The sequence below is a fragment of the Petaurus breviceps genome, unplaced genomic scaffold (genome assembly GCF_028583685.1).
Source record: "Petaurus breviceps papuanus isolate PSGF00001 unplaced genomic scaffold, PetGlider_PUasm1.0 90778, whole genome shotgun sequence".
NCBI lineage: Eukaryota > Metazoa > Chordata > Mammalia > Diprotodontia > Petauridae > Petaurus > Petaurus breviceps.
Window position 1 is genome coordinate 5,619,853 of NW_027187343.1, and position 24,173 is coordinate 5,644,025.

The window sequence follows — 24,173 nt, forward strand, 5'->3', positions numbered from 1 at the left end:
GGGTCCCAGTGGATAGTGACCTCTCTCACTGCCTTGACTCTTGCCAGAGAAGAGTTCATGGTGGGCCATTCTTTCTTTGACAAACTTCCTGTTTGAAGTCTTAGAACTTGGCCTTCCCAGTCTGAAGTGGGGCCCTTGGTGGGGGGAGGTAGGAACTTCATCCCTTACTCAAATAGTGTCTCTGGTGTCTCAGAAAAGCATAGTTGGCTCCTATCCAAGCCATTAACCTAAACCATTTAGCATACACTTGCTTTTGTAGTTTGTTCAGAGTTCCACAGTTTCTCGCACCTAGTATTTGGCATGTGTTAAATTGAATTCAATTGAATTTGCTGCTCACAAAATATAGTTATCTGCTAGCAACAGGAAAATGCTCAGCATAGGTGGAGGATTTGATTTGTTTCCTTTGTTGGGGAGTGGGGGGAGGGGGATTGATTCGTTGGCATTGTCGGCGCCTTAGAGGGGAAGATTGCTCTGGGTGGAGCAGTAAGAAAACAGGTGGGTAAGAAACAATGGCAGCTACACAGGTGAGCCAAGTGACAAAGTTCACTTGAGGAGAGGGGGTGTTAACTGAAGAACTGGGCCCAGACAAACCTGTAGATTGAGGTAAGCAGTTTGCCTTTCAATTCTTTACCACATGCCATGGCTTAGCCTCTCCTGTGCCTTATTTTCCATGTCCATTAAAATGGGGATCCTTTACAGGGATATCAATGGGAATTGTTAAATTTGGGGTCAGTGAGTAGGATTCAAATCTCCATATGCTACTCATTACCTCTGACCTTGGCTAAGTGCCTTTATTAGTAAAATAAGGGTGTTTTACTAGTTACTCCCTAAGGTCCCTTCCATTTCTGAATTTTGTGATTTCTCCATAGCTCCCCCACCACTGGGTCCCCAGTGCCCTCATACTGATCCCTGTCTGCCTAGTTCTGCTTTAAGGCCCTGTATAAGTTCACCCTCTTTAGGCAATACCCTATACTCTAGAATTCTTTCAACTATTCTTTTACCCATGAAAACATTCCTGGCCAGATTCCTGAGAACCTTGCTTTCCCGGATGAGAACTACTTGACATGATAAACTGATCTATGCTAATATATCAATGACTGCTGATGAGTAGTACCATGTTACTCTTCCCAGGTTAATATATGCATAATTTCATAGGTACCTATCAGAGATGTAACACTTTAACTCAAAGAAGGGCCTCTATAGAAATCCCAATTCCATAGTAGTCTCCGGGAAGGGAGAGAGATATCTGGGGCCATTTTGGTGACCCTCCAATCAAACCACATGTGTGGTTGGTTCACTCCTTCACCTGCATTAGCACCAGCCTTTGGAGTTGGGTCAGTGAGGTCAGGACAAAAATAAGAGAGGAGAGGCAATAACACTGATATAGTTTTTAAAAATTCTGGACTGGAAGTAAAGGAAACCTGAGTTCCTGAGTGATCTTGGACAAGTCATCTAACTTCTTGTGACCTTGGTTTTTTCCTCAGTAAATGAGAGGACTGGACATGACAATTTCTAAACTCCCCAGGTCGAGCTCTAACATCTTCTGACTGATTCTGATGGAAGAAGTGGGATTCTGAGAGTGACCAGATGGAGACTGACTGAGAGGCACATTCAAAGGACAATTCTAAAATACAAAATATACCCTTTCTGCAACCCTTTACCAAGGACAAATGACAATAATATGAGCTAAAGAGAATCCATTTTCTACAAGCTAGCCAAACTTGGCTCTTGAGAGATTGTCCTGAATTTGTCCAACAAATGGGCAACTTTCTTCTCTGTGTTATATCTTCTCTGTGGCTCTGGTTATAAGCAGCAGTATTCGACAGTCCCTCAGTGATATACTAAAGATTGGTCTCACTCTAGTCATTTTGCACTTATAGAATATTTTGGACCATCTAGATAATTGTGCAAAGGTACACTGGGGACCATACCATGACCTTTCATTTTAGAACAATGTATTTGTTTTCTCTTAGATCATTGATTGCAAGCACCTGTGTTTCCACTTTTCCCAACTTAGTATAGCAACAGGTGAATTTCAAGATTGTTTATTGCATTAGAAAAGATGGTCTCCGTAGCCTGAAGGATTTCACAGTAGCTAGTTAATCATTAATTGCTCTTACGAGACTCTCTTGAATTCAATGAATAAATGCAGAGCTCTCCTCTCTAATTTGGCTTTTTGGAATTGGTTATAAACAGGAATTTCAACCAGTACAAAATATAGCCTGGTTATTTCGCTTCACTGAATAACTGAGGGGTAATGAGATAACTACCTTCTAATGTATTATTTATGCTCTCCAGAGCATTTTGCCACAAATATTCTGTTTGTACTGCTAAGTATGTAGAAGCCTCACTCCCATTTACAAATATCACCACTTCCCCACAATCCAGTGCTCCATACTGCCAGCTACTGTTCCCTATATCACTCGGTTCAGAGACTCATCTGTCTCACACCATATATCCAATCAGTTGCCAAATGTTATTGATTTTTACCTCCATGATATCTCTCACATCCATCCCCTTTTCTCCAACATATAGCTACTGCTCTCATTCAGGCCCATACCACCTCCTTCTTGGATTAGTGTAATAGATTCATAATTGATCTTCCTGCCTCAAGACCCTTCTCACTGCAATCCATCCTCCATATAGGTACCAAAGTGATTTTCCTAAAGCATAGGTCTGATCATGTCACCCAAACTTTAGTGACTCTAGGATCAAATATTTTTTTCATCTTCATCTCATCCTTTTTTAATTTCTATTTTTGTGTAACTTGTATAATGCATATAATTATTAGTACAGTAGTACATGCATATTCTTTTAAATTAGTACAGTAACACAAGCATATTCTTTTTTAAATAAGTAAATATGCATATCTTGAGGGTACATGTTAAAAATTGTTTATAGCTAAGGGTTGCTTCATCAAAAAAGTTTGGAGACCACTGATGTAGAGGATGATTTTTTTTTCTAAAATAAAAACTAATGAAATCATGGAACTTCTGAAAAAATGTCCTCAAAGTTGTCTTATGATGCCTCATCATAGCCTAGAGGTAGCTTGGAGTACTCAAAGGCTATGCCATTAGGGCAGAAGTTCTGATAGGTCTTACCAAGGTAGAAAGGCTTCAGGTAAATGCAGATAATGCTGCGCAATGAAAAAAGCCCCAAACTTAGAGTCAGAGGACCAGATTTCCAATCCTGGTTCTGCCACCTATTGCATGTATGACCTTGGGCAAATCACTTTCCAGTTGTGCAATTCCATTTCCTTATCTATAAAATGAAGAGATTAAGCTAGATAATCTTTTAAGTCCCTTCTAGGTCTAAATATAAAATCCTATGGTCTCAAGGATGAGTTGAACATATTAGGACTAATTTGGTGAAGTTCAGATTAGCTCATCAATAGAAAACTAGCCATCAGATTTATGCGTATTTATATCCATATTTAGATATATAGGTCATATAGATATACATGTATATGTATACAAGTATGCATGCTTGTATATATGTACATGTGTATATTATGGTGTGTATATAATATATGTATACACACCATGTGTACACATATGTGTATATACATACTACACATATGTGTGTATTATATGTGCATATATGCTTGCACATATGTGTATATGTATATACACATATAGGTTGGTGAGATGGTGTGTACAACAGCTCAGGAAGTTATCTATTAACATGTGGAAGAAGTACCCAACCAGTAAAACCATGAATATTTTGAAGTCAAAGTATTTCCAAATATTTCATTTTTCAGAGGTGCCATGGAAGAATACTGGCTATGGAATCACAGGACCAGGGTTTAAATGTTGGTTGTCACTTATTACCTATGTGACCTATGTGACATTGGGCAAGTCATTTACTCTTACTAGGCTTTGGTTTCTTCAACTGTAAGATGGGGTGGGGTGTGTGTGTGTGTGTGTGCGTGTATGTGTAAGATAGCTTCTAAGGTACTTTCTAGTTCTAAATCTAGGTTCCTAAGGGATTCATTAAATATGAGTTACTAACAGACAGGAGCATATACTAAATAGGCTATAAAAGTTATTCTTATTTGAAATTTTTTAAAAGAAAATACAAATTTATCCCTCCCATTTTTACTCTTCCCCACCCCAATTCATATATTAACTACATATATTAACAGATTTTTAAATCGCAAAGGTCAATGATAATGTTTACCAGCCCTTAATGCTTTCTCATTTCATGCAATGGTCTTTCTGATATTAATGAGTCTCAGTAGGCCAACAGACATATTTATGATTTTTATTCTGATTAAATTATTTTTCCTTGTTCATAGATTAATTTCTGTGAGACTGCTGGTCCACAGAGAAGCAACAACTAATTCTAAATGGCCCTAGAAAGATGTACTGGGGATCTCACTAAAAAAAGAGTCACAGTACTATTTACTATCCATCAGATCCTGGCATGATGATATGCATGTGGATGGGTGACCAATTGAGTTATTGCATTAGTCCATGCCCTTGGACCAGCACTGCAGAGAAACATAGAGCTAGACCCAGAGCTGAAGAAGGGAGAAGTTTGAACTGGAATACATTTACAAAAAAAAAGCATAGTGCTTTCAAAGACCCCAGACTAATCCCTAGCCATCTCCTCTGCCTACCAAAAAAAATCTCATTTTTAAACACTGATATTCTCTCACAGTAAATCAGGCACTCTATGATCTCAAAAGAAGTGCAAAGTGACCAAAAGGGCAAGGGAAAAAATGTACCTTTTGTGGGGTAGAGGGTGCACAGCTCTGTGACTTCATTAGGATAGGTGAGAAGGCCTTCTTTACTAATGCAGATCCCCACTTGCTCTAACTTGGAGAAAGCCTATTCTGATGCCCTGAAATGCTAATGCCCTTCCCCTGAAACTACTTCATATAAATTTTCAAAGTTTTCTATGTATATGTTATTTTCCCCCAATAGAAAGTAAGCTCCTTAATGGAAGAGAATGGTTTTTTTTCTTTGTATGCTGAGGGCCCAGCACATAGTAGGGACTTTATAAATGCTTCTAACAATAACAGTGATAAATGTAATAAGCTGTAGCATACTACCAAAAGGATTTCCATGTGAGAAATGGCATAAAACATCTTCAAAGAATCCATCAAGACACATTTAAAAGGAACTTCAATTTATCAGGCACTGTGCTAGACAGTGGGGATAGAAAGATGATAAATGAAACAATACCTGCCCTCAAGGAGCTTCTATTCTATTGGGGACAGACAACATGTGTGTATATAAGTATGTAAAAATAAATTAAGAATGAATACAAGATAGCTCAACAAAAGGTAATAGGAAGGGAGAGCTCTAGCAGCTGGGGAGGGGGATCAGAAAAGGTTTCCTGTAGAAGGTAGTCTTTGAGCTACTTTTAATTTATGGAAGAAAACAAGCATTTTCATAACATAGTATCAAGAAAAAGATGACTGTGCATGAAACTGCAAATCTATTATATGCAACTTGCTATTCCTTTTAAATCAATAAAAAAGTTATAAAATGTAATTTTTCTTTTTTTCTTCCCTTCCCCTGCCCCACTCTAGAGATAGCTACAATTATACACAAATAGGTGTGTGTGCATGTATATATGTATATATATGTGCATGTCTATATGTGTGTATATGTAAAAATCATCCCATATGTGATTCTATTTATCAGTTCTTTCTCTTGAGTTATTTTTCAAAGGAAGTGAGGTATTCTCTATGATAGAAGTGAGGAAATGATGCATTCCAAACATGGGGGATATTTTGTGCAAAGGCACTGAGGTGAGAAAGGCAGTGCCATGTGTAAGGAACAGAAAAGACAGTATGGCTGGTTGGTTGAGTGGGAATAATGCATGAGGAGGCAGGAAGGAAGATAAGTCATGGCCCCATTTTGAAGGGTATTAAAAACCAAATAAGGGAAACTCTATTTTACCCTAGAGGCAACAAGGAACCAGCAATATTTGCTGAGTGGGAGACTGATATGGTCAGACTTGGGCTAAAAGAATATCACTTTTACAACCTTGTGGGGGATGAATTAGAGTGGCAAAATGTAAAATGGGGTAATCAACTGGGAGGCATTGGGAAAGTCCATAGGAGAAGTAACTGGGAACATGAACTAAGGGGGTACCTACGGGAGTAGACAGAAGAGACTGATGGGAGAGCTGTTCTAAAAATTGAAATGACAAGATTTGGCAACTGATTAGATATATGAGCTGAGGCAGAGTGAGGAATTGAGAATAATACTGAGGCTAGAACCCTGGTGGTACCCTGTGGTTGTTTGTCCTTTCCTGAAGAGGATCATGGCATCAGGATGTCTTGGCTTGCAAGTGAGGAACGGCTGTGCAAAGTCACCAGCCTCATTCTTTCCTCCAGTCATCAAAATCCATTGGCAAGACAAAGGTCAGGATGACCAGTGATGGCCCAGGACTCGGTGGGGGACTGTGGCCTTTTTAAGCTAAGGTTTTTCCCAGGTCTCAATTTGTCTAAGGCAAAGTCTATCCAGTGATTAAAGAATTAGGGAAGTTTTATACAGAAGAGCGTGAAAGGAGCGGGGAGATAGTAACTCTCTGCTTTGGACATGCTGAGATGTCTGCCAAAGTCTGACATCAGTCTGTACATCCAGCAGTCAGATTGGCCCTTTATGAGGAAACTGGAGCCAAGAGCCATGGCTGAGGGAATATTTTGTATGAGTGGTAACTGAGGGTGAGGGGTCGGGGATGGAATTGGGTTGGGATACACCTGATAAAATCAGCAGGTAGAACACTATTCACCCCACCCCTCAACCCCACTGGAGGGAGGGGAGGAAACCCTGGGGGAAAAAAGCCCTACTACTTTGAAATCCCAATATATATCACTGCCTGTTTTCTATAATCAATCAGTCAGTGAGAATTGATTAAGCACCAACTATGTGCCAGGAATAGTCTTAGGTGCTGGAAATATAAAGCCCAAAATATGAAACTATTTTTGTTCTCAAAGACTTTGCATTTTATCAACTGACATAAGACTGACTGAAAAATTAAGGACACTGTTACTTCTAAATTCTTCAGAATATTCTGGGGGAGTGGCACTGAATTTGCAAAAGATTTGAGTGGAACCACTGGTAAAATACACCTTCAAGGTGTTGTCAAATCATATCTATATATGTGGTGCACAATAAGCTCACTTTGTGGCAATCTAGCCTGGGTAGTCAGGAAGTAAATGTAAGTGTATTAGACTCCACAAGCAATGTGATATAGTAAATAGAGGGTAAGTCAGAAAGATTTGGGCTGAAATCCCACCTCTGATACTTAACTAGCTGTATGGCCTCAGTCAATCCAAATCAACAAGCATTTATTAATAACTTCTTATTGTTTTCTCATTTCAGTGTGTCTGACTCTATGTGATCCCATTTGGAGTTATCCTGGCAAAGATACTGGAATGGTTTGCCATTTCCTTCTCCAGCTCATTTTACACATGAGGAAACTGAGGCAAATAGGGTTAAGTGACTTGCCCAGGGTCAATTAGCTAGTAAGTGTCTGAAGCCAGATTTGAACTCAGGTCCTCCTGACTCCAGGTCCAGCAGTCTATCTACTGTGCCAGCTGGCTGCCCAAATAATTCATTAAGTGATTATTAATCACTTACATGCCAAGTCATTTTACCTTTCTAAGCCTCTGTTTCCATCTGTAAAATAGAAATATACTCATTTCACATGATTGTGGCGTTCAGGTGAGATAACATCCATAAAGTACTTGGCACATTTATTATTACAATAAGCTTACCTAGAGAAGGCATAGTGGGAAAGAGCACTGACTTTACAGTCTGAGGATGTGGATTTGAGTCCTAGCTCCAACACTCCCTGGCTCTATGACTGTGGGTACAAGTCACTCCCCAACTCCAAGCCTTAGTTTCCCCATCTGTAAAAAGAAGAAAATGACACCACAGAGGTTTACCGGGCAAAGCACTCCGTGATCTTCTCAGTGCAGATGTGAACTGTTACTTTGTTTTTTAAATCATGTAGGAATGTTATCTGATAATGCATTTTGAAAAGGGGGAAAGAAATTTCATTTTTGTGGAGAGTATCCATATAGATGTGGATATGTAAAGTCCTTTCCACTTACAATCTTCTTCCTCTTTTCACCTACTATCGTCCACATATACTTCACCATAGGGCAGAACATGACAATGAACTTGCAGTGCATACAGAAATATAACTGAGATAGAACCACAGTCAGAAAAGAGAGGCATGATTGCTAAGCAGCTTGAGATGGAATGTGAGAAAATCATGGGGTTTTCACATAGCATGTGGAGTTCAGTGCAAACAATCCCAAGCATCTTACTAATCATTAGGGATGGCACCTTTGTTCAATTTCATGAATAGAAATTTCAGGGTATTTCTTCTTGAGAAAGAAACTTCAAAAGCAGCAATTGTGGATTCTGGAACGTCACTTAGCCTGGATGCGTGACATAGAGCCACGTCTTAATGCTTCGCTTTTGGTGGGCTTTTTTGTTTGTTGTTGCTGTTGTTGTTTTAAGAGTTAAGGGGTGACAGTGCAGTTTAGGATTAACTGAAGCAAGGAAATACCTGAATGGAGTTAGAGACTGTCTGTGAATGGATCCCCACATTTCCATATCACTGGTCACACAGGAAGAAAGGTTGCTGAAGCAGGAAAGGGAACTCTTTGTTATGCTTCTGTGTTCAGGTGTTAGCACATTTACAGAAACACATGTTTTCTTCCTTATCTACTAGACTGTGCAAGTTACATACCCAGGATATGTTTTCAGACATCTCAGATTTTCAGTGGACTCCCAACCCCTTAAATTTTCATCCCGTTACATGGTTAATGTTGAGATTCCTCCTGAACAGAGACAACCACTTCAAAGTTAGCTGAGGAGAAAATCAGTCTTGCAGTATAGATAATTGAGGCTAGCATCAATTTAGAAGTCCATCAAATCCAAAACAAAATAAAAGAAATAAATCCACAGTAGAAGTGATGACATGATTTTACTCCTGTTACGTTCCACTCCACAAATGCATATGTTTTACAATATCTTTAATAATAATTATTAAACATAGTAAAATACGTCCAAACTTGGCGCATTGCATAATTGTACTTCTAGTGAAAAAAAAAATGATCTGAAGCCTTGTCAATATGCCGCTTCCTCCTCCCCCAGCTTTTAACAGAAGCAGCCTCCAGTGAAATAATCCAAGCTGTGTTCAAGAAGTTGGCAAGTGGGTCCAATTAAATGTGGTTTTACTGTATTCTGGCATTTGCATATCTAGTTTGCCAAGAAGTAATCTTTCAAAAAAAAAAAAGATCTGTGCTGGTTCAGACACAGACTGGATGGTGCAATGTATCACAGAGCTTTACCCCATGACTCAGATAATCTCCTTTTTCTATTTCTTTTTTAATCCCTGTAGAAAATATATCTTACAATTCATACTCCTTTTTGAGTTGGAAACACTATTCATGGGGTGGGGGGAGGAAGTTGGTGTAGACATATATACCTGAAAAATAAAATAGTTTTCATACAGACAATGAGCTTTTTGGGTCAGATCAATGCACTTTGAATCAGGAAGATCTGGGTTCAAATTCTGCTTTAGGGACTAACCAGTTGTGTGACTCTGGACAAGTCATTTAACATCTTAGTCAGATTCCTCATCTGTAAAAGAGCAAAAATGTCTAAAATACATTTCACAGAATTATTGTGAGGATAATTGAGACAACGTGTGTAAATTTGATAATTTATATAAAATTGAGATAATGTGTGTAAAGCACTAAATAAGCATCAGTTATGATTATTATCATCCCTATGGTAATTACCAAAATTCCTAAGACATTAGCTTCTAATCGTGCAAACTTCATGCATTCACTCAAGTCTAGTCCAGTTGGATTATTTTTTAAATGGTTCTTTTGAATATTAAATACTCACTTGTCAAAGCAATAGGCACATAGAAATGTTCAACATGCAAAATGCCTCCCCATTCTCTATACTTGACATTTCTGACATTGCCTTCTCTCCTCTCCTCTAAGGGGCATCTTCTGGTTTCTCTTCTTGGAGGAGTGATGTTCACGGGTACCTTTTATTTAACTAATGCCATTTAGTAACATTTGTAGTTCTATACATGAAGGATGGGCTGTATTCAAAGACCAGATGGAAAGCTGTCAACAAAGGCCTCCTTCCGCTCTGCCTGGTGCATGATTCATCAACTGGCATTAAGACAATCCCTGAGATGGCCCCTTCACCTTGACTCCCATAGACAAACCAGGGAGGAAACAAATAAAATCCCATTCCTGAAGTCAGTGGGGAAAGGATCACATATAAAGAAAACATTGCAAAATTAATAACCTAGCCTTCATCACAAATGACTATGAACCCATTGAAAAATGCAGAAATTTTGTTAAACAAAATCCTTTTAAAACCTTTTTATAAAATTGCCAATCTATTAGTAGAACTGTGCTCACAGTAAACTCTCCACTCCAATGTGTGCAACGGAGCAGCTAATGTCCTTTGGACTCAGTCTATGGCACCAAGCAGAGGGTTGGTGTTTTTTTTTTCCCTGTGTTTTTTAAATCTTTAACCAAACAAACTATTAAATAAATCAACAAAAAAGAATATTTCACCAAACATATATAGTTAAAGCCACCACCATCAAAAATATCTATGAAAACTGTAAAATCAAAAGGAGGATTTGAGTTATCATATGAAGAAGAGAAAGAAGAAAGAGAAAAATAGATTATTTGTGGCTCACATATTTTTTGTGGAGCGGCATTGCATCAAAGAGAGAAGTGGACAGCCAGGGCTCTGACAAGCTGAATGGGGGTTCTGAGGTCATCCAGAACTGGCTCCTATTATGTTAGAAAGTTGAGTCTCAACTTTGGACTGCTCAATATTTGTTAAAACTTTCTTTATGTAGGACATTACATTATACCATGGTACTGTACTGCCTTATGTTGTGGATTTTCATTGTATATATTCCTCCCCTACTCCCACCCCAAGGGATTTTGTCAGTATTAGGCAGCATTTCTTGTGCCTCCAAACTTGACATATCATAGAATCTAAAGGTGAAAGAGACCTCAGAAAGGACCAACCTCCTCATTTTTTACAAATAGAGAAACTGAGGCCAATGGAAGTTTTGGATTGCCCAACATTATACACAAGTAGTAAATAACAGAGAAGCAAGCTTTGAATATCAGTCCACTGAATTCAAAGTCATTATTCTTTCTAACGTACCACATTTCTTACCCTGCAGGTATACAATAAATGTTCGGTATAGATTCAAGGCAGCTAGGTGGCTTAGTGGATACAGTGCTGGGTTTGGAGTTAGGTAGACCTGAGTTCAAATCCAGCCTCAAACAGCTACTAGTTGTGTGACCATGGACAAGTCATCTCTCTTTGCCTTAATGCACTGAAGAAGGAAATGCAAATCATTCCAGTATTTTTGCGAAGAAAACCCCATTGACAGTACGGTCATGGGGTCACAGAGTCAGATGAGACTGAACAACAGCAGTAGGGTAAAAAGCTGAGATTCAGGAGCTCTGAACCCCACTCTAGAATGCCCTGTGTGACTTGAGAAAGTCATTTTATTTCTGTGTAAATCATGTAAACCACATGAGCAGCAAAATGTAGCTAAAAGAAGTCTGGAGTCAGGAGGGCTGGGTTTGAATCTCCCCTCTGATAATTATCATCTTATGGACACAGGTAATCTCTGAGACTGTTTCCTAATCTACAAAATGGGAATAATAATGTCCTACGTACCTTACATTTTGTGAGGAAAATGTTTGTCACCCTTAAAGCATTATATAAATGTGAATTATTGTTATTAATAATAACACTGACCTGTGACACTATAACTGTAACAGTTTTTAATCTCATCTTTGAAATGCAAACATGTCCAAGGCTTCATAAATTTGCTCTGGATCCAGGAGCCAGCATCAAAATTTAGGAATCAGACAAAATTTCAGCTCCTCAAGAATGAGGTGGGGAAAAGCAGGGGTACAGGGAGAGGGAAGAGCTACAAGTTACCATAGGGTAATGGGGCCCAAGCCTTGGGGGGAAATACAGATTAGAGTAGGAGAGGGTCAAGAGTACTGGCATTATTGTTGTTATTATTCAGTCATTTCAGACAGTATCTGACTCTTTGTGATGCCATTTGGGGTTTTCTCAGCAAAGACATTGGAGTGGTTTGTAATTTCCTTTTCCAGCTCATTTTACAGATGAGGAAACTGAGGCAAACAGGATTAAGTGACTTGTCTAGGGTCATATGGCTAGTAAATGTCTGGGGCTGGATTTGAACTCAGAAAGACTCCAGGCCTGGCGCTCTATGCACTATGGCGCCACCTAGCTGTACAGGGTTTAACAGTTGTGCTGCCTCAAGCATCACACTCAACCTCTCAGCTTCCTCTGTTGTAAAAGGATGAGATCCCTTTTAAGTCTACAGGTATGGTCCTATGTGCACATCTGGAGTCTGTGGTACAATCACATGAAAGAATTTATTTTTGTTGCAAACTTTAAAGCACCCTATAAATGTTAACTATTTCTGTGCCAAAAATTCAAGGGGCCACCATGGCCACCCAGGGATTTGTGGAGTCTTGCCCTACAATGTTGGGTTAGTTAAATCAAGTAAAAATTGTAAAGAGGTCTGAGAAACTTATTGGAAACAAAAAAAAATTATATATATATATATGTATATGTATATATATGTATATATACATATGTGTGTATATATATGCTTCCATTTGGTATTTAAAGTTCTTCACCACCTAGCTCCAACCTACCTTTCAAGACTAATTACATACTACTTTCCTAGAACTTAATATACTGCCTCCCATGCCCAGAACTCACTCCCCACTCACCTCCATCTCACGCATAAGGCTATTCCAGACCCTCTCAGATTCTAGTGCTTTTCCCCTACCCTCTGAAATTAAAAATAATATACAAAAGTGTGTATATGTGTATATGTATGTATGTATGTACACATAGACTTATAAGCATACATGTTTTCTCAGATAGAATGAAAGGTCCTTGAGGGCAGGAACTGTTGCATTTTTTCTTTATATCCTCAGTACCTGGTATATATAATAGGTACTTAAATAAATACTTGTTGATTAACTATGATGTAAATTACATAAGGATCCTATAAATAAACATAAAGACATATCTGACAATGATTTTTAAAAAATTATTACTATGCTTTGAAATATCATAGTTTATTAGAAATAGTTTCTTCGGCCTATGATAAAAAGGGATGAGTAGCTAAGGATATTTTTGTTAAGTTATTTTCAGTCATGTCTGACACTTCATGACCCCATTTGGGGTTTTCTTGGCAAGGATACTGGAGTGGTTTACCATGAGGCAAAAAAGGTAAAGTGACTTGCCCAGGGTCACACAGCTAGTAAGTCTCTAAGGCCAGATTTGAACTCATGAAAATGAGTCTTCCTGACTTCAGGTGTGGTGCTGTGGATAGAGTGCAAAGGTTATCAGTGCTCAATAAATAGTATGCAACCGTTCACAACAACCTATGATGAAAAGGCCTAAAGGGAACAAATTTTCTAAAAATAGACATTTTTTTCTTGATTATAAAAGGAGTAACTCATAAGTATTTAATACTTGTCTTACACAGGATCATAAGTTTAGAGCTTGAGGTTACTTCAAGATCATGAAGTACAACTCCTCCAGTTTACAGCTGAAGAAACTAAGGCTCAGAGAGGTTAAATGACTTGGTCAGGGTCACAAAGCTGCTCGGGCCCTGAGATGGGATTTGAATGCTGGTCTTCTTGACTCCAGGTCCAGTTCTCTATCCATTATAAATAAGGGCTTGAGTTGTTTTTCCATGTTCATTTTTACAGTATCCTCAAGTTGTAAATGAAGGCAGGTGTCAGATATTTCCATTTTACAAATGGAATAATTAAGGGATAATAATGATTTCTTTATTTTTTTTGGTAGAAGGTGGTCCCAATATATCATTTCATTGGTGTAGGGAATGCCCAGAGAGGAAGTTCCCTTTGCCAGTGAAGATCAGCAACTCATCTATAACCTATAGCCTTCAAGAGCTGCTTAGGATATTAAAAAGTTAAATTACTTTTCTAGGTTCAAATAGTCATCATGTGTCTGTAATGGAACTTGAACCCAAGACTTTAGGTCTCTTAAAATTTTTCTCTACTATGCTTTGCCATGCTGCCTCTTTTATAGTAATGATAGCATTTGCAATTCACATCTGTATGGTGTTTCTGATTACAGCGTCCTTTATATATACACTTTCATTTGATATTCCCACCTCGTAAAATTTTATTATCCCCACTTTACAAATGAGGAAATTGGGACTCAGGCAGAGAATAAAATGCCTTTGACCCAGCAAAATGTCAGGACCAGGCATTTATCTCTCCTGATTTTTGTTTGATAATTCTTTTAAGTGGATGATGCTTTGGGGGGGGGGGGGGGGTGGAGGGGATAGTGCGCGGTGAATGAAAAAGCAATTCCAAGAAACTAAGGTTCCTTTTCAGATTAAATGGAGAAATAGTCAATGCTTCTATTTTAGCAGCACAAAAGGCTTGAAGTTATTCTTTGGCTTTTACCCTTGAACTCTGATATATTTTTTTTCTTTACTTTTCTAATAATCCAGTGAGAGCACTGTCAGTCACCAAGAAAGTCCCATCCTACAAGTATCATTTCCTCATTGTGTGTAAATAAATTGGATGCTTCAGTAACCCATGTAGCCTTGTTCTTCTTAGTTCAGAACTATGGGAAGAAGATCATTTGAATCTGGGGAAGGTTAAGGCTTCAGGCAGTGGAGTCCTCAGGTCTCAATGTGGCTTGGAAATGAAATAGTCATCAAAAAATACACCCTCTCAAAAGGCAATTAGGAGTGAGTGCTCAGCCACATTTTTCTTTCTTTCTTCTTCCCTCCCTCCCTCCTTCCTTTCCTTTCATCTTTCTTTCCATGAAAATCTTACTGGAAAATAGCATCAATCTTTCACAGTCCTGATCTTGAATTCCTAAATGTGTAGTTTCCACTTGGCTAGAAGTCATTAAGTGTAGTTATAGGTTTTTTTAACCCAGCATGTTTTATTAATTCCAGAAGCTTTGCAAAGTTAACAAAAGATGGGAACAATCAAAGTTGGAGGGGTTGTGGAAAGCCAGGCACACTAATGCATTATTGGTGGAGCTGTGAATTGGTATAGTCATTTTAGAAAGTAATTTTGAATCATGCAAAAAAAAGAGGCTAAAATGAGGATTTCTATGAACATATTCCACTACTAGGCATATATCACAAGACCACTGACAAAAAGACAGGTTCTACAGATGCCAAAATATTTATAGTAGCACTTTTTGTGGAAGCAAAGAACTAGAACCAAAATAGATGGCCAAATAAACGAACTAAAATAGATTGGAGAAAGGCTAAATAAATTGTGGTATATGGATGTAATGGAATATTACTGTGCTATATGACACAACGAATATGATGAATACAAAGAAGCATGGAACCACTTAAATGAACTGAGGTAAAGCTAAGTAAGCAGAATCATGAAAACAACAAATACAATGTCTACAGTAATGTACATGGAACAAACCTCGAGCTAATCAAGTATAAAGCCTGCAAAATTTCAGGGAATGAGTTTGATCCTCCCAAAAATATATGAGAAGATACTTCCCCTGTCTTATTTTAAAAAATTAGGGGTGGGCTACAGGTATGAAATATTGAGCATGCATATATATATATAGTCATATTTTGAATGAATGGATTTTTGTGTTCCTCTTCTTTTTAAAAAAAATCATTAATTTAAGGCATGGTTCTGTAATAGGGGGAAAGGAAAGAGATACAAGGGGAAATCTAGGTAATATAAAATCAAAAGATAGCAATAATATTTTATTTTTAAAATTATAGAAGCCTTAAAAATACAAATTTCAAATTCAACTTTTTGTCAGCCTTGCCACAGTCAAGGACAAGCTATTTTTAAAGTTTTGTGTGTATCTCTATTTTACTGTCTTCAAAGTGGCAGAAATTCTAGTAGTCTACTTTTCAGGTATATGCAATGAATTGAAATGTGTTCTAACTTTAAGACTTTATGATTTAAAGTTGTGTGGTTTTGTTATTATTTTTCAGGTTTTAATGGAGACGTAATAATGACAATTTTAGCTCATCATCATGCAATAGCAAGATCCCAGAAATGGAAATCAAAGAGACCTGGATTCATAGTTCCACCCCCTAACACTTAACTTTGTGATGACCTGGGGCATATTATGCCCCGGCCTCTGGGCCTCGATTTCCATATCTATTTAAAAAAAGGGGGGTGGTGGTAGTTAGAAATTATCTCTAAAGCTCTTTCTAGCTCTGAGAGTCTGTGATTCAATTATTCTAAAATAAACAGATATAGCTGTAGGCAGTGTGACATACTGGCTAGTGATCCTATTAGACCTTGGAATTAGGAATGCCTTTGTTCAAGTCCTGCTTCTCTCATACATTAACTCAGTTACTATGAACAGATCCCTTAAAGTCAATGGCACCAGGCAACTCTCTATATTATAGTTGAGTTGTCAATCCGCATCATGTATAGAGTTCTCCTCTACCAGCAAAGTTATAGATTCTGACACTCCCCCCCCATTCTGCCCCCCAAAGGAGAAAACAAAAGCTTACACTTTAGATCAGAATCTCACTAGGAGAATAATTAATATAGTGCTGTGCAAAATAGATATCAGGTATAGAACAGGGTACTTTAAAATCATGAATGATTATAGACAATGATATCATTTGAATCCCAAAATCAATTATTTCGAAAGCAACTGGTCCAGGACGCAAATACCTTAAGCTCAGACTACAAAATGTTATATGTTATTTTGTTTACAAGGCTTATAACTTCTATTACAGTATTTTCAGGAGAAAGGGAAGACGATTATATGTATATATTGAGATCTAAGTAAAGAAGCACGATTGCTTTTCTAGAATGTTGTGGTTTTTACTTTTTTTTTTTTACTCACTTGTGTATTAAAAAGACACTTGCACCTGGAGTCAGAAGGTCTAGATTTAAAATCCCAGTCTTTGCTAGATGGATGTGTGACTTTGGGCAAGTCATGTAATTTCTCCAGGCCTCAGTTTCTCTATCTGCATCTGCAAAATGGGAGTGCTGATATTTAAATCACCTACTTCACAAGGTCGTGGTGAAGAAAGCACTGTGATTAATCAAGAAGGCAGAAAGAGATTAATCTGTTGCATTTGGACATCATGAGTTTCTTTTTTTTTAAGCAGGAATGAAAAAGGATGAAGAATCAGGATATTGGCCCTGTGGAAGCTGTTACATCACAATTATTGATGTTACATTTCAGCTGTCCCAATGTGATTTTATTTGTATGTGTTTGGTGACCTCAAATCTGCTCATCTCTGCATGAGAACCAACTATACACTACTAGAGGACAGGAACTGTCATTTTTCATCTTTGTAGCACCAGAGACTAGCAGCGTCCTGCAAATAGTAGGCACATTTGTTGCATTCAAAGGGCCTGGGTCCAAATGCCAATTCTACAACATCATCATAGGCAAGCTCCTTAATTTATATAATCTCTAAGGTCCCTTCCAGCTTTAAAACCATAGAATTCTAAACCTCAAAACCCTAAGTAATCATGAGGTATTATTTTTTATTAATGATTATAAATCATTTAAGGTTAGTCAATGCCAAACATGGCTACAAACCTCCTGTTATTTTTTGATTAAAATATATTTCACTGTAACATAAACTCATTATAAAGAAAACTGGTTAATCAACTTCTTTTTTGAATCTGAATTGTTCCAATACTGCTTTGAGGCATCCCTCAAGTAAAGTAACATAAATAGAATGTGAGAAAGCACATTTTCTAGACTTTGCACTTTTCCTGAAAAGTAAGAACTCATTGTGTCCCTAACACATACACAGTTGTTGGGTTTTTTTTTTTCCTTCAAAGAAAGGGTTTCATTTGAAGAGGGCATTGAAGTTAATTGTCATACCTTGTAAGAAAAATCCTGAAATGCCTCAGTGCTCTCCTTCCTATCTAGTGGTTGATAACCACTAAGGATGCTGGTGCTGAAGATCTAGAATTTTGTTTTCATTTCAAATCTGCTTCCAGATCTAAAATGTTCAAAAGCCAAAAAGCAAACCAATTTGTCTAACCATAAATAAAGGTTCTCAAGGTAGCAGGGATGGAAAGTTAAGCTATGTATCTTTGTTCTTTCAAATTATAAATCCACAGCACTCTGGATCACTTTTTCAAGTGACTCACACAGGGCAAACTTTCCACCTCCAGTAAGGCAGACTTAGAAAAAACGTTGACAATCACAGTTGTCTTTTCATAAAACGGAAGGCTTAAGCAGGCATTATATCTGTGCCTCTTTGGTAAAAGTTTATATCCATACAGTTATATCAAAAATGCCTGGGAGCGGAGCAGATATGTTTCTTACAGGATGCATTTAAACCTTTTTCCTTGGTATAAATAATTCTTGCAAGTTTTCGACCTGTATCGTTACTCTCTCTTAGTATGCTTTTCTAACACTACCCTTCTGAAAACCAGTTGTTTAGAAGCATCTTTTGTAATTATTTGGGAGATGTTTTGGGGCTAAATATCCTTTAATCAATTAGGACTTTAAATAAATTGGAGCAGTTATAAATTAGAAGGAATGAAATTTTTCACACAAAAATACAAGTAAATGGCACTAACTTTAAAAAGCATGGTAGCTATGGTGCACGTGCAAGAAATAGTTTTCATAAATGTTTTAATTACACATTATTGTGCCAATATGTCTTTCCAAAAATTGTCTAAATAAGCATCCTTAGGAAGCATTACTGTCTGTCTGGTAAATATGTAATTGGCACTTAAACATTTACCAAACAGCTAATTTATATGATAACCCTCCCAACAGTTCCAAAGGAGTGATTCCATGGAAAAGGTCACTGTATATTTTAAGTCTGTAAAAACACATTTAAATAAGACTGGATTCAGATGGAAAGTCAATAATACTTTTGTATATGTATATATACATGTGTATGCGTGTATTTGATCAAAGATATACAAAAAGCTTGTTAGGATTATGAGAAAAATGTTCCTACAAAGTAAAATTGTACTAAGCTTGTCTTTTTAAATGAGTAAATGTGTATAAATATACATATATAATACATATATGTATGTATATATTTTAAAGTTTATGCTTTTAACATGGGCAATTAGTATTCTACTTAAGCGCTTTCAAATAACAACTTAGCTTCAGTTAAGCTATGTATACAAGGACATGCTGTTCTTTCAAGTACAATATAATTACATGTGTTATGTGTTTAAACAACAGACTTAATCCACCCTATAAATATTTTACCAATATTCAAACATATTTTTCATGCAGCAGCTCGGAGTGACTCCAAACACGCATTGTACAAATCTGTGTATTGGAATGCTGATACTATGACTTTAAAAATTCCTATATATACATTAAGTACATGCTTACACTTAATAAAGCAATTTAATTTTTAATTAGAGATTATGCCTGCAAATAAATCATCTCTATTTATACAATCTATGTAGATATCCCCTTGGTCTCTCAAATTCATTCTGAGTATCTTCACTGAGTATGTTAATGAATAATGTGTTGTACTTTAAAGCCAAACTGGGCTTTCCTGCCAACGACATTCTTTCCTATGGCAAAAAGGTAAGTTTCAGGGTAAAATAATTTCTGAAGAAGAGAGGTAAAGGAAGATGTCTCACTTACCTTGGGCTCATAAAACAGAATATCCATAAGTTTTCTCTTGAATTTAAGAAAAACTTCACCTTAGGCAAAGCGTGTGTGAGTTAGCCAGCTCTGGCCAAGGGAAGGCATTACAATGACCTATTTATAAAATCCTAGAAATTAAGATTTGTAGTAGAAATATCAATTCAATCTTGCCAGGCAAGAACATAAATGTAACCCATTTTCAAAATGTTTATTATGGTGAAAATTTTTATATGATGCTGACACTTTAAAAAGAAAAAATTTAAAAAAAAATTAGGTTATGAGTCATTGTCCCGACTCAAGTTATATCTCTACTACCGCAACAACTAATTAGAGGTAATTATATAGTTGAAACAGGAAACACTGATTTGTCATCAATTATCTGAATATTTCAGGCAAAGGTGTTCTCTCAATTTTTAATTCCACAACTACACAGAGCTTTAGTACTCAAAAGTATTTTGGCTTAAATAAATATTCTTGTTAAAATTGTTAAATTATAATTGGACAGACTCTTGACAGATTCAGTGTAGGGTACCAATTCTTCTTGCCTCTCTTAATATAGTACTTTAACTCTCCAGAACAGTTCTACTTTAGAGATTCTATAGAAGGCCTTGTCAACATGTATCAACAAAGAATCCAAAAGCTTTAAATTGAAAAAAAAAAAAAAGTTATTATTTTTAAAGCCTCTGCAGAAAAAGGAAACAAAACTATGTAAAAACCGTGTAACATTAGTACAACCTGAAATATTTAGCTGTATTCATTCTGTCATTAAAATAGGTTCTAGATTCTGGCTATAAACCTGAAGCATTTTCTTTTGCACAAGAATTTTGATTTGCAATCCTGATAAATAGCTTTGCTTTTGTATATTACAAAGACATATGGATTTACAGGTAGTTTGTTCCTATAAAAATACTTAATTACTTATTAAGCAAAATAATTTTAAGGGAAAACTAATTTTTAATTGTACTTTGTGATAGATAAAATCAAGTTGTGCAAGAATAATTCATTATTTTTGAAAATGCTAATAACATTTTGTTGAAAAAGAGATAGTGGATAAAAACACTGGGCTTTTGTATTTAAATGGTCACATACTTAAGTATTTTATTACTAGAGCTTTCTTAAGAACTTACAATGTTGCAATAAACATCAAACAACTATAGACAGTGGATTAATATCTAAAAATTCTGATTAGAATTAAAATTCTTTGAGCTTATCGTAAGACAGGGATGTATAAAATTAAGATGAAAATCAAGGAATGGTTTCCCTTTTAAGTCTTAATGAAATATCACGGATAACATTAGAAAATGTGACATTTTAAGATGAAATGCTGAAATTTAATTTTCTCTACATTTATTAGTAAATTTCTACAGTTTGAGTATTTGTGGACAAGTTTATAGTAGCAAGCTTTAACAAGTACTGGGCTCATCAAGTGAAAAAAAAAAGATAAAAACTTACTCTTTGATAGCTATCTAGAAAAAAACACTTCAATAAAAACTGTTTTGGTCACTCAAAAATTATTAATTTTTAAATCTACCCTCCAATTATGACTTCTTTGTAAGTATTCATGAAAGGCCAGGCACACATGTTAATACTCCAAGTAACATCCTTGACTGACAAGACAACTAATCTAGCTCCCTGCACAGATGAAAAAGCATCTTTTGTTATCTCCTACAATGTTTAGTATTATTGAGTAGTGTAAACCACACACACTGATTATCTGAAAGTTTAAAATAAATAGCAATCAGGGGCAAGTAAAATTTTTAAAATTGATATCCCTATATAAGAAATAATTCACTATTCCCTCATTTCAACTCAAATATTATGATAAATGAATGGATCCTTCATTTGACGTAGCAGACAAATTTTGTGCCTAAAATGTTTCTTTTGGCAATTTAAAAATTCTCCATTTTAAATGCTTCATCCTACCTGCTTTATATAAAATTGCTTTTGCTCGATGTATACTTTTACAAAAGATCTATTCTATAGAAGTGTTTTTTTAATGTGTCCATGTGAATCTCTTGAATGTTGAATCCTGAATGGTATAAAATACCCAAACCATTTCTTTTAAAATTACAAATGCTGACAATGGAATAAAAAACTATGCTAAATCGTTGACATGGTGGATAACCTTAATACAGTATATTTAACAGCTATTAATTTGACAAGAATATTGAAACTAATTACTGATTAACAACCAGGGTCATCCTGATACTCAGCTGGGAAAAGGTAAGGAAGCAGGTAACCCAGCAAGGCTTTGGAGTTCTTTAATGTTCGATGCAAGGATTCCTTATTAAAACTTAATATATAAAGGCCTTATGGCAGGTTAACAGCTATGCAAGAAATTAACTGTTTGGAAAGGTTCAATCGTACATTTCCCTTTCGAGTGAAAGTGTTTGCTTGGTTACAGTCAAAAATGAGTAGCATGCAATACAAACTATGTCAACAAGCTGAGAAGGAAATAAAAGTTATCCCAAGTTGTATGTTGTGAACAGAGCATGCGCTCCAATGAAGTCTATTTTGACCACTATTGAACTTAAGAACCACTGCTGAACTGATTTTCGAGTACAGTAACCTCCAATACTTCCTTTGAAGTATATTATTTTTAAAAAATCAACAATATCTTTAGAATTCAAACAAAGAAATAATTTCCATCACCCAGCTAAGTGGAGGTTTTTGATTTTTTAAAGTACTGGTAGCAATACTCAAGGGGCATTTAACTTTCATGCATTTCAAAAACTAGTTTAAGTTATATAAAAACAGCCAGAGGAGATAACTAACTTTGTTGTGATAGTAAAGTGTTTTTGATGGCATTATGATGAAACCTTCTTTAGATTTTTTTATAAACTTGTCAATTATCTAGCTCAACTAGCATTGTTACTCAAACTAAAAAATCCCAGGAAAACAAGTTTGAGACATCATCCAGAGAAGTGATAATTAGAATATTTTGCTAGGTTTGGTTTCAGCAATGTGTATTTTTATGAGAAATATTTACTAATTTTAAAAAGTGAGAATTAAAACTTGAGTATTTTGAGTTCTTCCCTCTCAACAACAAAAAGGGATGCATGTATACAGCTGGTCAACTACATTCTGAATGCCTGCTAATTCTATTGCCTGGAATTCCAGTCTTTAGCCAAGCAGTCCTCCAAATTAAGACGACCCGTCTCCTTCAATTTTCCACTTAAAGTAGAACACAAGAGAATAGATTTGACCAATCTATTTAGGGAAAAATTACACATGAAAAGCGACTTAGAATGTATGGATTGGTAATGTGGCACAGAATATGCTGAAAATCTTATGATGTCACTTGGTGTTTAAAAGAACCCTAAGTTTCCAGACAATTACCTCAATGTTTGGTACCTATAGGATGGGTATTTTACGTACAAATCTTTTTTAATCTGTGCATATAGTAACTTAAATGGATGGATGAAAAAACTTAAGATCTCTTCCAAATGAATGCTTCTTAGTCAAATTATTTCATAAACTGTCGATAGAAGCTATAAAAAAATGATGTACTTCACAGTAAAAAATTACCATTTATAAGATATACATAATCAAACTTTTAAAGAACACACACCAGGAATCTGCTTCTCAGGTCATATAATTTATTGCAGTTAGCACAGTTTAAAAATTCACCAACACACCAAGAGTACAAAACTAAACAGCATCATAAGTTATTCCCCCCTCAGGAAAATAAAACGTACTATGATTGTCAAAGCTAGATGTCAGTCTAAGTTTTAGAACAAAGGAAGAATGTGAAACTAATAAGAGGAAAAAGCAATCACTCACAATGACCACAAAAAAAAAATCCAAAAGAAAGTCCGCTTTCTCACAGACATTGATTGTCTTCTCTAAATTAATAAAAATGTATCTTAACATAAACTGTATTTTTTAAAAAAACTAGAAACTCTTCAAGTAACTAAAGATAATGCTCCAAGGCCATTTTCACAGCTTTTTTTTGTTTGCTTTAAATGCCATTACAGCCAAATTAACACACATTTGACCAAATATTTCCAAAACAGTCCAGCAACACACAATGGAGTTTTCCATTCAGTATCTTAAGCACAAAAATAGGCTATGTTTACAGTAGTTAAGGCGATCAAATTTTAAACAAAAGCAAAGGGGAAAAAAAGGGAAAAACAGCAAACGTTTTCCATGCTACTCCCATAGACCTTATTTGTAAGTGCAAGACAGGAAAACAAACACTGTGCAAAATGCGTTCACCCTGTGTGTTGGTCATGAAAACCACACGTCGGGCTGCAGCCTCGGCTGCTTGGATACACATAGTCTGCTCACCCCCCTCCCCTTGTCAATCAAGGCTTCCCAGTCCTTTCAGCCTGGGGCTTTTTTCAGTCCAAAGAATCTTTTCATGGGAGGGAAGGGTTAGGGAGGTGGGGAGGGGAGGGGAGGAGGAAGAAGAGAAAGAGAAAGGGTGAGCAAAAAAAGAGAAAGAGAGAGGGAGAGAGAGAGAGAGAGAGAGAGAGAGAGAGAGAGAGA